Source organism: Bactrocera dorsalis, chromosome 3 (assembly GCF_023373825.1).
Source record: "Bactrocera dorsalis isolate Fly_Bdor chromosome 3, ASM2337382v1, whole genome shotgun sequence".
NCBI lineage: Eukaryota > Metazoa > Arthropoda > Insecta > Diptera > Tephritidae > Bactrocera > Bactrocera dorsalis.
This window is the reverse complement of record NC_064305.1, coordinates 4,538,734-4,553,473: the sequence shown is the minus strand read 5'-3', so window position 1 is coordinate 4,553,473 and position 14,740 is coordinate 4,538,734.

The following is a 14,740-nucleotide window of genomic DNA, read 5'->3' as shown; positions in this document are numbered from 1 at the left end:
AAAATTGTTTATTCGATTTCTAGAATTTTTTGTCTGGTTATTAATGAGTACAAAATAACTCCAACTATAATTACTGATAGTTATCGAATTTCTTATATTCTATTTTCTTATTATTTTCAGATAATAGTTACATATTTTTTACTTCAGTTTTATCAAAGTTTTTTTTGAATAAAATTCTATAGTTATCGATAAATTTAACTTAAAATTTCTAAAATTTTTCGTCATGTATCGAATGGTCAAATTGACAACTAATGAGGAGTTCGAAGTATTCGTCCTTGAGATCTCCTTTAACCAAAACCGGCATTTTTAAAAATTATTTTAGATATTCCTTCAAAAGTAATAAGTCCTTTAAATGTTTAGCCATAGCACCCAGTTAAAGTGCCTCACACAACTTCTTTGGCGACATAAAATTAAAGAACTTTGCTACGTGCCTTCGCCTCCACTTAGCGACTTTGCCGCAAACCAGCCAAGCGGTGACCTGCACGCCTAACGCAATTGTCGTCTTGCTTGTCGGTGGCCTAGAAATTTAGATAGGCCAATGGCGCTAACTGTCGCACCTGTAACACTAACACGCATACACCAAAATTTTGCGCAAGTGGAGCAAATCTAAAAGTTATATTTTACACTTTCGTGAATGAAGCAATTTCCAAGCGTTCGCCATCGTACGAAAAACTCATAAAAACTAATGAAATATGGTCGTGCGAATGAGCGGTTGGCCCGGCGACTGCTCTGGTCAAGTTACGTGTGCTTATACTTGAGTGTGCGTGCGTGTGTGTGTGTGTGTGTGCATAGTTGTGGCAGTGGCAAAACATGAAAATCCACTTGTCCTAATGTCCAATCATTTTAATATAGTAGAAGAGTATGCAAGGAATCATGCAATGAATAGTCCGACCAACTAAGGTGATAATAATTTTGCGACGCCAACAACAAGCGCCAACGCACGCACACATACACACATGCTTTTTTCTGTCAATGTGTTTTCGTGTATGTGTGTGTTGCTTGGCTTGGCGTTGCGGCGACAAAGTGGGAAATGAAATGAAAATTGATTTTCGTGCCCGTTTCTTCCTCTGTATTAGTGAATTTTTCTAAGTTTTTATGATGCCTCGGAACAAAAAAGCATTTAAGTGAAATGGCAAATGGTTTTAGTGCACTTTTCACAAGTTTTTATGACCACAATTACTTTAGATAAAATTCGAAATGTGTTGAGGGTGGCAGCACTACTCCTAAATGGCGAAATTGAAGTCACTATGTCAGTTTTAAAGCGCGCAAAGTTTTGCCTTGGCAAAGTAACTAATGTGCATTATTCGGTATAGTTGGACATTTATTTGATGGACGGTGATTCTATTAATGCAAACTTTTAGTAAAACAAAGAAAAAAGTATATGATTTGTGCCTCACGTTATTTGAGCAAATATCTGCACTGTAGAAGTGAAGAAGATTTCAGTAGCGTCCATGGGGATAGTAAGGAAAAGAGTAATATGTTTAAGCTAGGCTTCAAGTAAAATGTTTAGAAGACATATTTTTCTGTGAAAACTCATAAAAACTCTTAAACAGGCATAGGATCCACATACCATTTTCGCTATGGTTGTTTGAATACTTCGAGAATTAATATTTTTTCTCAAGATTGCAAAAAAATAATAATAAATATTTTTTTAGCCGCTCCAAGTCTATATAGAGATATATTAAGATACAAAATATAAATGCACATGTATACATTTATAAATGTATGTGTTGTTGCCTTAGTGACTGCTATTATTCTGCTGCATTGCTCCCCGAAATGAATTGGGCTACTGTGTCGTCGCTGTTGCAGTCTTTGCACTTGTCAACACAGCGGTTGTTGCTGTTTTTGTTTTTATTTTCTATACTAGCACAATGCTACGCACTTTTTGCAGCAAGTGTTTGCACAATAATGCATGGTAAGCTGAAGTGCATATACATACGTGCCACATGTGATGTTGCGCACGGTTTACTTTTCACGAGGAGTCTGCAAACACTGGAGAATATATGTATATATGTTTACATATGTACTTGCAGAAGTGTATACATTTATATTATTATAAAGCAGTGAAACTGCATGCAGCGCTCAATGAAAAAATATATTTTTTTATAATATTTTTTATGGATGCAAGCCAACTGCAGCGCTGTGACATTTGCACCCCAAACTGTGTTGAAACAAAAGGGTTCATATTTTTTAAGAAGACGCAGGTATATCTGAAGTGCAACGTATATGTGTTCCCCACACACTGCTGTGCTCGCAAGCGTACACTTGTGTTGCCGCCTGTGGGTATGCAATGAAATCATGAAATATTTTAGTATGTGTGTCCTTATAGGGGGTTGGCTAGGGGTGTTGTCAGCGTCACTTGAACTGCTGCTGCCAATCAAATACGTTGTGTTCTATGCGTTTTCCATGGAGTATGCCTGACATTTTTAAAATATACGCACATCTGCGTTAATTAGGAAATGCGTATGAGTTACCGATACCCCGAAAATTAGCGAGACGCTCATACGCAACCCTGTTTTGTTTAAGAAGGGATTTTTGCGTAATTAAAAATTATTTGTATGCTTTATATTGAAATTTATACGAGCTCAGGGAATTTTTTTAGGGTATTTCCAAGGAAATTTCATGATGAGACTGAAAAATGAATAGTTAAAAAAACACTAATATATATATGTATATATGTATGTATATATTTACCCTGAACCCTATATTAAATTTGCCACGATGTTTGTGACAACTAAAAGAAAACGTTAAAGACTCTAGAAAATATACATATATATGTATATAATGATTTATGTCTGTCCATCGGTGGTCCGTCCGTCTTTTATACGCGAACTAGTCTTTGAGTTTTTGAGATTTTGGTTTAAATTTGACAGACGTCCTGTGCTCATCAAAAAGCAGCTCATCGGTCGGAATCGGCGGCATCGGACAAATATAGCATATAGCTGCCATAAAAACTGAAGGTTTGACTTCAAGTGCATGTATGGAAAACCTTTTCGGGGAATTTGACAGACATTAATATCCAAGGCATTGGTTCGTGAAACAAAAAATATTGCTGTGAAGGGTATAATAGCTTCGGTGCAGCCGAAGTTAACGATTTTTCTTCTTTTGGATTCAATTTAGCATGTCTTTATAATATTCATCTAGGCAAGTGGATCGAACGCCATTTTTAGCATGATTTCTGATCGGAAACTCTTATAAGTTGATTTGAGTCCTTTTTCTAAGGAGTTCAAAATGCCCAAGGTAGTTGGAATATATCACATTTATCATTATTTATTAGATTTATAATGACTTACTTAAGCCTACACATAAGTACATGCACGTTAATGGCTGTCGATGTAAAGGTAGCACAAAAAAATCGTCTGGTCTCTACCAGAATAAAGTTTTTCTGTGAAGAAGAAGATGGAAGCACTTAAGGAAGTAAATTTCCATGATGATGAGGTCAAATAATGTAATCTTTTAATTTAATGCCGTTTAATTATTGTATATAAGCTTCACTACACTGCTTTATAATGCGGCTGCCCTTAGCTATACATATTTTATATTAAATCATAACCATACATTTACGCAGATATTTATAAACCACTATACGCCTCATCCTACTCTGCATTGCAAAAAAGATCGCTCGTTTATGCGATTATCTTGAAATTTATGACAAATATTTGTAATAATAGCTTTGATAATATGTGATAACAATCAAAAGGAACGGAAAGAAAATATAATAAAAGCACAACTAAATTGACAGGCCGAAGCGTAGAGGGATATGCCAAACACATGCGAGTAAATGGTTTACCCTCAAATGCGGCGGCAAAAGATTTGGCTCAACACTAATCCATAAAAATAACTTCGTTCCCTTATTAGAAGCAAGCTTTGCAGCTTTTGCCAAAAAGATAATTTGCATTTTTATGATACAATTTCTTTAGATTCTCCTACACGGTATTTACACTTCGCCACGCGTTGACCGGAATGCGCAAACACACACACAGAAAATGTTGAGTGTGCAGAGGTTGAGTGTCCGGATTTGGCTCCTATTTAAATAAGTTTATTCACATATTCTCATATGCATAGAAAATCATATAAAAATAATAGCTTTTTAGCGGTATTTGAGTGTTTGAGCGGTTGCCAGCATTAGGGTGTGGTGTCATAATAATTTTAGGCATATTATTTGCGGCATATTTGAGATGCCAGTATGTAAAGTTTTTTCTTGCCTCTTTTGCTGCGGTGACAAATCGTAATTGGTTATGGTGGCTTGGCAATAGGGGCAGTTCATGTTATTTTTTGAGTTGCCACAATGTTTCGTGCGTTTATTAGGGTAGCAGCGTAAGTGTTGCGGAGTGCCTTCTCCAAATTTACATATAATTTATGTCTTTGTTGTTGTTGTTTTTTTTGGCATAACATATTATTATATTAAATAGATACTTGCGCAAAAATCTGTGCTGAAAATTGGCTTGCGTGGCAGTTTGGAATGTTAGGCGCAGGCTGGCAATAAATTCAAGCACCTTTTTGCACAGACCGCTTTTATTAAAATTTGCAATTCATAAGCCATATGTTTGGGTATTTTATGACTAAATTATAATTTTTTAGGCGCATTAATGACAGCAAAAGGAATTTAGATAGAAAAATTATTGAAAAATATTTTATCGTTATTTCCAAAAAAACATAAATAGCTGCATATTAATACTTGATATATCATAACATAGTTTTAAGAAAATAAAATAATATTCAATATGTAAAAATATATATATATGTATAAAAATATTGGGTAGTCGAAAAAGTCGTATTTTGCCAATAGATGTCGTTGCAGTCGTATATCTCCAGTGCTAGCAATCACATTGTGTCATAGCAAATAATGTTGGGAAAGTGAGATTTTAAATACTGGAACTTTGAAAAATGAGCGAAAATAATTAAGAAATTCGCAATATTTTGAAACTTTTGTATAAAAAAGAGAGAAATGTCAAAGAAATTTGGAAATATCGAAATTTCGACTTAAATTCACGGAATAATGTCCCTAGCGGAAAAATAGCAAGAAGTGGTCGAACAAAATTGCACATATTTGTTTATTTATTTACAATTATAAATAAAAAAAAAAATTAGTTGAAGTTAGATTTGAAATACGAGAAGAGTTTTTCGACTACCCAATATTGTCATATCTGCAGATAAGCTAACAACAGTTAGTGCTCAGATCTCTTCTCAGCGTAACAGTACGTAAAAGCGAAAGTTTCCCCAATTACCAAAAATCAATTTCAGAATGTCCTTGTGAGCCATACAGCCGTATTTCAAGAAGAGAATAAGTTTCGAAGAGTGAAAATATTACGGTTTTGGAATTTTTTAAGTACTGCCTCACATCTTCGAGGATAAAACTCAAAAATCAGTTATAAAAGTCGTAAAATTAAGCTAAGTATTTAGATTAAAATCTGAAAGTTGAGATTATTCAGAAACAAAATATCCTTCTCTTCAGCAATTTTCATTATATCTAAGCATCACTGAGAAAATCAGACAATCGTACTATATACTGAAGAACTTCACTAACCATGCACTGATTTTAGTATAACCCTCCACATCATTCAATCGCATGCCACTTAAAGCGCTTTCCAAAACCCTTTACGTAATAACCTTAAGCCCACCACACGATTTCACACTTTATACCAATTAAGTAAATTGTGAAGGGGAAAAAAATCGCAGCCATGAAAAATGCGCCGAACGGAAGAGCCTTCTAAGCGTCCGCTAGTGCTCAACTCACTGTCGTCGCGTATCAGCAATGGCGTCAATCAAGCTAACGGCAACCAAGCCGCCGAAGAACAATAACTAGGCAAGAGTAAGAGTATGCGGTTATGACGATGAGCGCTTTCGGTGCTTCCTTGCCATAACGGGAAATGAGAGTTCCGCTCCGACAACAGTAGCACAAGCACAAGCAGCTGTGTGGCAATGGCAGCGACGGCGGCGGTAGCGCCAACGGAAAGTGGCAATATGCCGCTGGCAAATTGAAATGATGGCAACACTCACAGTGCATTTGACGTACTGATGCGTTGACAGGCTAAGCGCAATTTCTTTTTGTTTCATTTTGCGGTTTTATTGCTACGTTGCAGCGTTTCGCGCTTTCAATTTAGCGCCAGAGTGCGATCAGCAAGCGCAAGAAGGTAAGCGCCGCGCAATGGGCTCTATTGTGTTGCACTTCCTTTCGATGGAATGCAATTATGGCTGATGGTCGGTTGTGTATTGGTGCGTATACTTTTGCATATGTGTGCATGTTTGGGCTAAAAGTGGCCACCAACTGCTTGAAATTGATTTTGCATTGCCTTCGTAGTGTCAGTGTCTTATGAGTATACTCAGCTTGGCTTAAATAAATTAAATTTGGTGGAGCAGAGCATTGGGGATTTGATACACTAAAATTGGTTTTGTAAATTCAGTCACTTACATATTTATACTCATACTCTTATTCTTATTCATATTCATACTTAAATTTACACTAATATTTTTATTTTTTATACCCATATCTATATTTATATCCAAACTCATACTCAAATTCATATTTATAATCGTATTTATATTCATACTTTTATTCGTACACATACTCATATTCATATTTCTACTCTTACTCAAATCCTCATTTACCAATATATATAGAGTCTTCTGCGTATACCTACTCAATTTCGCTTCTGTTTTTCATTTAAAAATTCATTTTCAATTATCTTGCGCCTAGTGAAAATTTACATGCTCACCAGGACGTATACGTAACATTTGAAAAATAACCAATAACGAAGTTCTTCTCACTTTTCTCGACTAAATAAGCATTGAAAATATTACAACATCAGGAACAACATAACATTTCTACAAAAATCTGTTATTTTTACGCCTCATCAACAGCCATTGCATATAAATTATCATTTGTAATTACTCGCTTTACAAATGCACATTAATTACAACCATTTCTATCAACTTTAGCAGTTGTCTAACTCTCTGTATATTTACAGCCTACACACACAGAAGCGCGGCTTACATGCCACAAATCAATAAACGATTTGCTGGCATATTTTCTACATTTCATTCGTCGGCATTCCACTTGGTCCATAAACATAAATCAACTTGATAAGTCTATAAAATAAAGTTTATTTATTTTTCGTTACGTAGAATCTTGCACCACGTACACACACATAAGTCTTCATTAAGGCATGCTGGTAGGAATGAGGCCGAGGTGGAAAGCTATAAAAATTATTACAATGATAGGACAGGCAGGCAGCACGCCATTACAGCTTTATTGGTTTCAACTCCGTAAGGGAGTAGAAGGCAGGTGGCATAATTGTGGTAGAAAGAGGCGCAGAAAAAGGAAAATCCATTACAATAATAACAAATTTTGTATATTAGTGTATGGAAATAATAGATTTTCGGTTTCATAAATAATTGGAGGGAGGTTCGGCTGTTCCTTTCATTTAATAAACTATTTAATTTATTTTAATAATTTTTGTAGTTCAAGCTATAATATTTAATATTATGTTATGTGTTTCTAAATATTTTCTTAAAACATTTTTTCGTCTAAAAATATAATCAGCTCGTCATTTCATTTCTCTCGTTGTCCAAGTGCAAGTCCAACATCTACTCTTGTCCTAGCTCTACCTTGACATTTTACACGCACAGTAACTTACTTATTCCTTTATATATACCATACATACATATATAACACAACATTTCTATCTTCGTTTGTAATTTTATTTGCCACAAAGTGTTCCATTACACAATTGCTTTATTAATGTAATAAAATTAACGGTTGTTAAGTTTTATTTGGGGCATTTAGGGCCATATACCTGTTGGTCCTTTAATGGTGTGCTAATATTTATGAGCCTACACTTTCGGTACTTCTGTAATATCGTATATTCTTACCAATATTATCGTTATGCTCCTATTGCATTGCATTTTGTTTCGAAAACTTTGTTATTTATGACCTAACCGGTGAACTCTGTGGATAATGTGGGTACACACGATATACTTGGGAGCTTCTTGTAGATGATATGTTTAAAAAATACAGTGTTTTTAGATTTAGGCAACATTTCTAAAATATGCTTACGAAGGTATTTTAAGAATCCTTGAAGTTTTGAACCAAAGATTTTAATATTTTTTTGACTCAACTTTCTAGCTTTTTAGGAAATCTACCACTTTTAATTGTTCATTTAGCCTAACCACATTGAGGCTACGTCTAGGCAATAACTGTTTACTACAAATTTCTAAGCAAACCCCAAGAATAGGCTGAGCTAATTGAGCCCATATGGGCGGCAGTCCTACCTACGTACCTTAGAACAGAACTCACTTCGGATTTTCCAGAACCCTAACTAATCGAATTCATCCTAAAAGGCAGTTCAAAAATCGTTAAGATATTCAAAATGATCAAATGACAGGGCTTCGTCTTCCAACAAAGCTAGACCACACACATCTTTGATGACTCGGGAGAAACTGGCAGAGCTTGTCTGGGAAGTTTTGATGCACCGAACATATATCCGTGATCTTGCACCATCAGACTACCATTTGTTTCGGTCAATTCAGAATTTTCTTAATGAATTAAAGTTGGCTTCAAGAGAAGTCTGTGCAAGTCGCAATTTTTCGACGAGAAACCAGAAAATTTTCACACTAATGGAGTAATATCTCTAGCGAAAAAATGGCAAAAAGTGGTCGACCAGAATGGTGCATATTTGGTTTATTAAAGTTCATTATAATTATATAAAATATATATATTTGAATACATATCGGTTATCTTCAAAACTAAAAAAAGCTTCGTGAATTATAGATAGGGAACTTTGCTCAGCCAGCGCAAAACACAACGAGGGCATCTAATACAATTTTAAAATTTAAACCGAAACCCGCAAATAATCGCCAAAACCCATGCTTCAATATTTCTTATTATTGTTGCACTTTTCAACCATTCACTGCAAATACAACAACTCGGCAAGCGCAATTGTCACGTCGTCAAGGACTTATAACGAAGATCAAGCGACACGAACGGGCAATGGACTGCAACCAAAGCAACGCATCAAAACGAAATACCGAGGACAAGCAGTGGATTGACATGCGAGCCAAACATATATACACTCATACTTACACACACACGCTTATGCAAACAAAATTTGTGTGTGCGCGGTGTAAATGCAAAAGCTAGTCGCTGGTAGGATAATGCAGCACGAAAGCAGCAAAAAACAGTAAAGCTGCTCGCCATGACACGCGGCGGTGGATGGATGGCTGAAAAGCTGGAAAAGCTGCAGCTATAATTGGAAAATCAGCTGTAAATAAACATGACAATGGAAAAGGGGGGCATAGTGCGCCGATTTCTTCCCACACATATTTACATATGTGTGTTGTTGGCGGTTTTCGTCGTCAACTGCTGGTGGGAGTCACATAAAACAGAGGTTGGCATATTCGATTTATTTTGGGGCATGTTGCCGCAGCATATACGCCAGTTGTCACGTGAAAGATGCGCATATATAGCCGAAAAGTGTACTCCATATATGCATTGACTTTCGACACTGTGGCCGTCGTCGCCGTCGTGGCTGCTGATTGAAGCACGTGTCAGACGGATTAAGTTGTTTCGTGCTAATATTCGTGCTGCCAAGCCAAACATGATATGCAATATTCCAGCAAAATTATGCTCGTAGGGTAAACACGCTTTCATCATGTGCAATATACTTCGATATAGATATAGGTATAGATATAGATAGATATAATTTTGTGTCTGGCACTCGATAGGCCGCCAAAATGTTTCCTCTTTCACGCAAAGGCGCAGCGCCAGCTCGTCTTTGATATACCTCACGCACACAAACATAATCAGTTATATATGATTTGATTTACTGGGAAGAGGAAGAAACATGTGTGGCCACTCACAGATGGAGTCACTTATGGCATCGTGTTGTATGCTGCGTTATGATTGAAGCAGGATTTACATAAGAAATTTTCATTCTCACTTTCGTGGATTTGTTGGATGGCATTGGGTGGCCTTACAGTAAAATCAGACTGATATTAATAATTTGAAAGAAATTCTAAAGATGACCCACCTCACTCTCTGGTTCAACCCCATCGAACAATATTTTTGACTAAAAATTAAAAGGTATAAACAATTTTTTTACTTCTTCATTTGCTTTTATATTCCTAACTATTTATATACTGTTCAACAAAAAACCAATAAACAACCAAAAAACTGCTGTCACTTACCTTGAATGGCATTTGCTAATAAGTCATATTTCTCTTAAGTAAATATAAATTTATGAGGTACTAAATACTCATTAAATGCGCCACAAAAATTAACGGAACATGTCAAGGCAGCCAGACGAGGAGAGTGCTTGTCCACAAAAAGTTGCACAAAAAAGGCTCAACTACTCCTACACACACATACAAACAAGCAAAATAAAGCACAAAAAGTGGCATCAACAGGCAGCGCAAACGACGACTACGCGGTTACGGTGGCGCTACAGAGACTCCCCTTTAAAAGTTTAACATTTGTATTTCTTTGTAATGCAATTTCTGCCATTTGATTTCACATCCCCCAAAAATCAGCGTGCCATACATTAGAAGGCCGAGCGCTCAAGTTATTTATAGCGCACATTTTACATGCCTACCCACTTAGTACCTATCGGCGACCTTTGTGCGACGCCCAACAATGCTGAAAAACGGACATTTCTCGCCCACTAAAAGTTTGCCGACACACATACATACGCACACAAAAAGGCACAAATGACTAATATGCCAACGCGCTTCCTGTTTTGGTAAACAAGCGTGTAATACAAGCATTGCTGAATAAGAAATATTTGTTAAGTAACAAATGAAGTATACTTTCAGGCATACAGCCATTTTGTACCACGCCAGGAGTGCTGTCAACTTAAACTTCAATTTTAATGGCGCAAACTTTTCACTTAAATTGCTTGGTTGTTTGAACGCGGAGAAGTGCATATTTCTTTCTTTCATGCGGATGTCGGCGGGAGTTGTTGAAGATGTGGTTATTGGGAAAAAGTTAATACCATTGATGAAGTGTTTTTTATTTAGTTAGTAATCGACAGGAAGCTGTTTCCATACTTTTTTGATATAAATAATAGTCAGCTGAAGTAACTTATCAGTATACCTATATAATCGCTTAGGTATCTAATATATTGGGTAGTCGAAAAAGTATTTTCGTATTTCTTATCAAACTTATTTATTTCTTAATTTATTTTTTTTATATTTATAATGCACTTTAATGAACCAATCAATATTCAGAAATCTTTCGATTTCATTTGGTTTGAAAAAAGGATCGCTGTTAATTCGATCCATTAAATTTTTCACAGAAAATTCATGTGGTACCCAAACATCGAGCTTCTTTTAGTAGCCAGCCTTTTTTAAATGGTTCAAAACCGTTTGATGACGAATGTTCAGTTTATTTGAGATGCCGTGGCGGCTTATGTGACGGTCCTCGTCAACCTTTTCCATAATTTCTTCGACTTTTTCAACGAAAGGTCCACCAGAGGGAAATGCATCTTTATACAAAAATTTCAAAATATGGAGAATTTCTTCATTATTTTCATACATTTTTAAACAGCTGTAACAATTTTTTAACTTCTTCAAATCTGGTCTTACTTGAGACCATTAGTCACTATCGAAATATACTATATATTCCAAAGACTACCTTTCTATACATTCGACAACGCGAAGGGCTCACCACGACACACTAGGTCTCCTCCTAGAAAATAATGTCAGCCTTAAAGTATATTATGTCAGTAATGAATAACACCCCCTTCCCCTTTATTGAAGTGCCAGCAAAGACTCACTTAAAAAACGTAATTAAAAAAGCCAATTAGCCCACAGCCTTTCTGAGCGCCAAATTACGCAAAGCGTAAGCAGAGTTAACCAAAATAGTCATCTATGAAGCTAAAACATTTTATGGCGCCTGAAAAAGGTGCTGATAAGCGCTGAGCACGTCCATTTATTATTAAATGAGCAGCTATGCTTAGCGCTACTGCAATCCTACATACCCTCGAGCACAGCAAACACTCAGGTAAAACAATGTTCGGCAAGCAAACGAATGTGGTCACAATCAGGCAACCCAAAAAAAAGGAAACACAAAGCTCGCACACATACAAGCAGTTAAGTGCATGAGTACGCATACATTTGCGGTTTACCAGTTGAAGAACACGGCGCTTCTAAATATAAAATCAAGCTGAGTGGCGCATATTCTGTGCAAACGCAGGTTTCATAAGCCAAGGCGCACAATTGTGTTGGTGTTTGGGTGTGCGTGTGCGTGCAAATTTGATGTGAAGTGACGTGTTGTGATGGGTGATGGGTTGAGCTGCGCTTTCGAGTGAAATGAAGCGCAAGTGCTAATGTGCAGATAAGCTTTATGACGCCTGCGGTTCGCGCTCGCCTGCTTGCGATCGCCAGCAACAACCTGAGCAGTCGGTGACTAGCAATTGCTAACATACACCGCGAACTCTAACACACTTTACTTCGCTATCAAATTTAGCTAGTACTCGGGTTTTCACTTAGTTTATCGCGCTTATGCATTTTTTAATTTACCTTGTTGCTTTTTATTTGCGCTCTGTCGCGCTACTTTACCATCAGTTGGCACGCACGTTGGCACTCGGCGTAAGTGGCGACCGCAGAGTGCCATTTTACCGTCAACGCGACCGCTTTAGGCGCCGTTTTCCATTTGCGGTCGCCGCGCTCCGCTGACTGTTTGTTGCCATTTCCGTTTCCGTCTGATAATGAACCTCCTTCTAGGTGCTGCTGCATTTCACGTGCCGTTATCTAACGCCTTGTATACATGCTGTTATATATTTACGTGTCCCTGGCTTTTATGTTTATTACTTTACTAAATTTAAATTAATAAAATTATTTTTATGCGCCTTAGTCGAGTTTTTTTGATGTTCGTCGCCCACTTTATTGCGCTTACCGCGTGCAATCAGCGCTGCTCTGGTTTATTTAAATAAACTCGCATAAATACTTGGATTTGCCGCGCCGCTGGCTTTCAACTAATTCTCCGCTTAGGTTTGCATTGACTGTTTCTTAGCTTATGGCGGTTTGTGGTCTCGAAAGCCATTTATGCCTACGTAATATACGCGCAGTACGTGCGAGTTTATTCCTATTTACGTCGCCTACGTGTGCCTATTAAGCGTAAAGTGTTTTGTAAATAAAATTTGTAATTTTATTTTTAGGCATCTCACTCAAATACAACTCAGCACTTACATACTAACCGAGATACTTAGAAATACAGTGCTTTGCTCTATGAAATGCAATTATGTGGCAATAGCCTCATCATCCATATTCGTTGAAAATTATGAATAGTGGGGAATAAGTATTCATTATTACCAATAATATATTCAACAGTAAAATTACACTATACGCCAAAATGTAGGCAACAGTTAGTATATTTATAGGTAATGTGGGGGTTTATCATTCTCAAAAGCACACAACAGTCCAGATTCTGAATTGCTTAAATATTTTAATAATTATTTAGAATATGTCTTCCAAAGCTATAGATGGGAATTCGAAATATTTTCGAATCTAGATGGGGAAAAAGCGGCCGAGCGTCTAGCAGGTATATAAGTGCTTGGGCAGAAAGCAAAAACTTTGACGCGCGATTTCTCGGTTTTTCATTCTTACGATTTTTCTTAATCTGCGGAGAAAAGCTAAACGTGTATGGAATTGGGGAAAAAAATTTGCGTGTGATATTTAAATATATAACTATAAACCCCAGAAATTTCGCTTTAATCAATTATTTCTTTCCCTACCAAAAAAATCACCAAAAAAATCCTCAAAGAAAAATAAATTTTTTGAAGCCTCTAAAACAGGCTCCCCTCTTAAATGGCTGTAAGTCAAAAACTATTATAGACATCAATTTAAAATTGTAGTATGATATTTTCAAAAATATAGATATGAAAATATGATAAAAAAAGGCTGATTTTTTTTTAATTTCACACTAGATGTGACACTTAATTCACTTGACAATGTTTGATGGCATCACAAGCAGTACTCACGTGCTCACCACATTCGACTTTTATGCTAAAAAGTTTTGTGTCGATTTGGAATGTGAACTTATGAGCTTCATATCGGCTTTTGTGAACACATGAATCGAATGTAATAACTAAAACCATATATTTGAACCCTTCCGTACAATCCTTTCTGTTGGAAGTAGATTAAAGGTTGGGTGCTCTGGTGTACCACATTTCCAGCATACAGACGCACTTTACTTAAACGCTCACTTCCTTTTCTTTTCTACTATCTTCTGCTATCCTCTCACTTTTTTACCCTTTCTTCGCGCACGCAGCAAACAACGTAATTGGACACGCTTCCTACGCATAACTTCAAATAATTTCATAGTCACTAAGCTTACCTTTGAACCTCATTAAAATTTTATGTCGTAAATGAATAGCTTGTGTCGAGGGAGTGTCAAAAAGTTTGAAGGAAATTTTTCCGAAATTTCAATATAGAAATTAAACATAGCGCCAACTTCAATTTGCACTACAAAAACATGCACACTCAAAAGCACACATAACTTTTGAAGGTTTTGTTAGCGCATTCAGGCCACAGCATAAGCTAGTTGAAGCAAAAAATTGAGATAATAAATTTGGATATCCAATTGCAGTGGCGTTATAATTAGTGTACGTGATTCCATTTACATGACGGTAAACTTGGCTGAGAGGCTGCCTTGAAAATTAATGAACACGTATGAAGAGGTGTTGGAGCGAGATGATTTTTCGCAAAAGAAACGGATGTAATAGGTTGGCTGTGAGCTGAGATG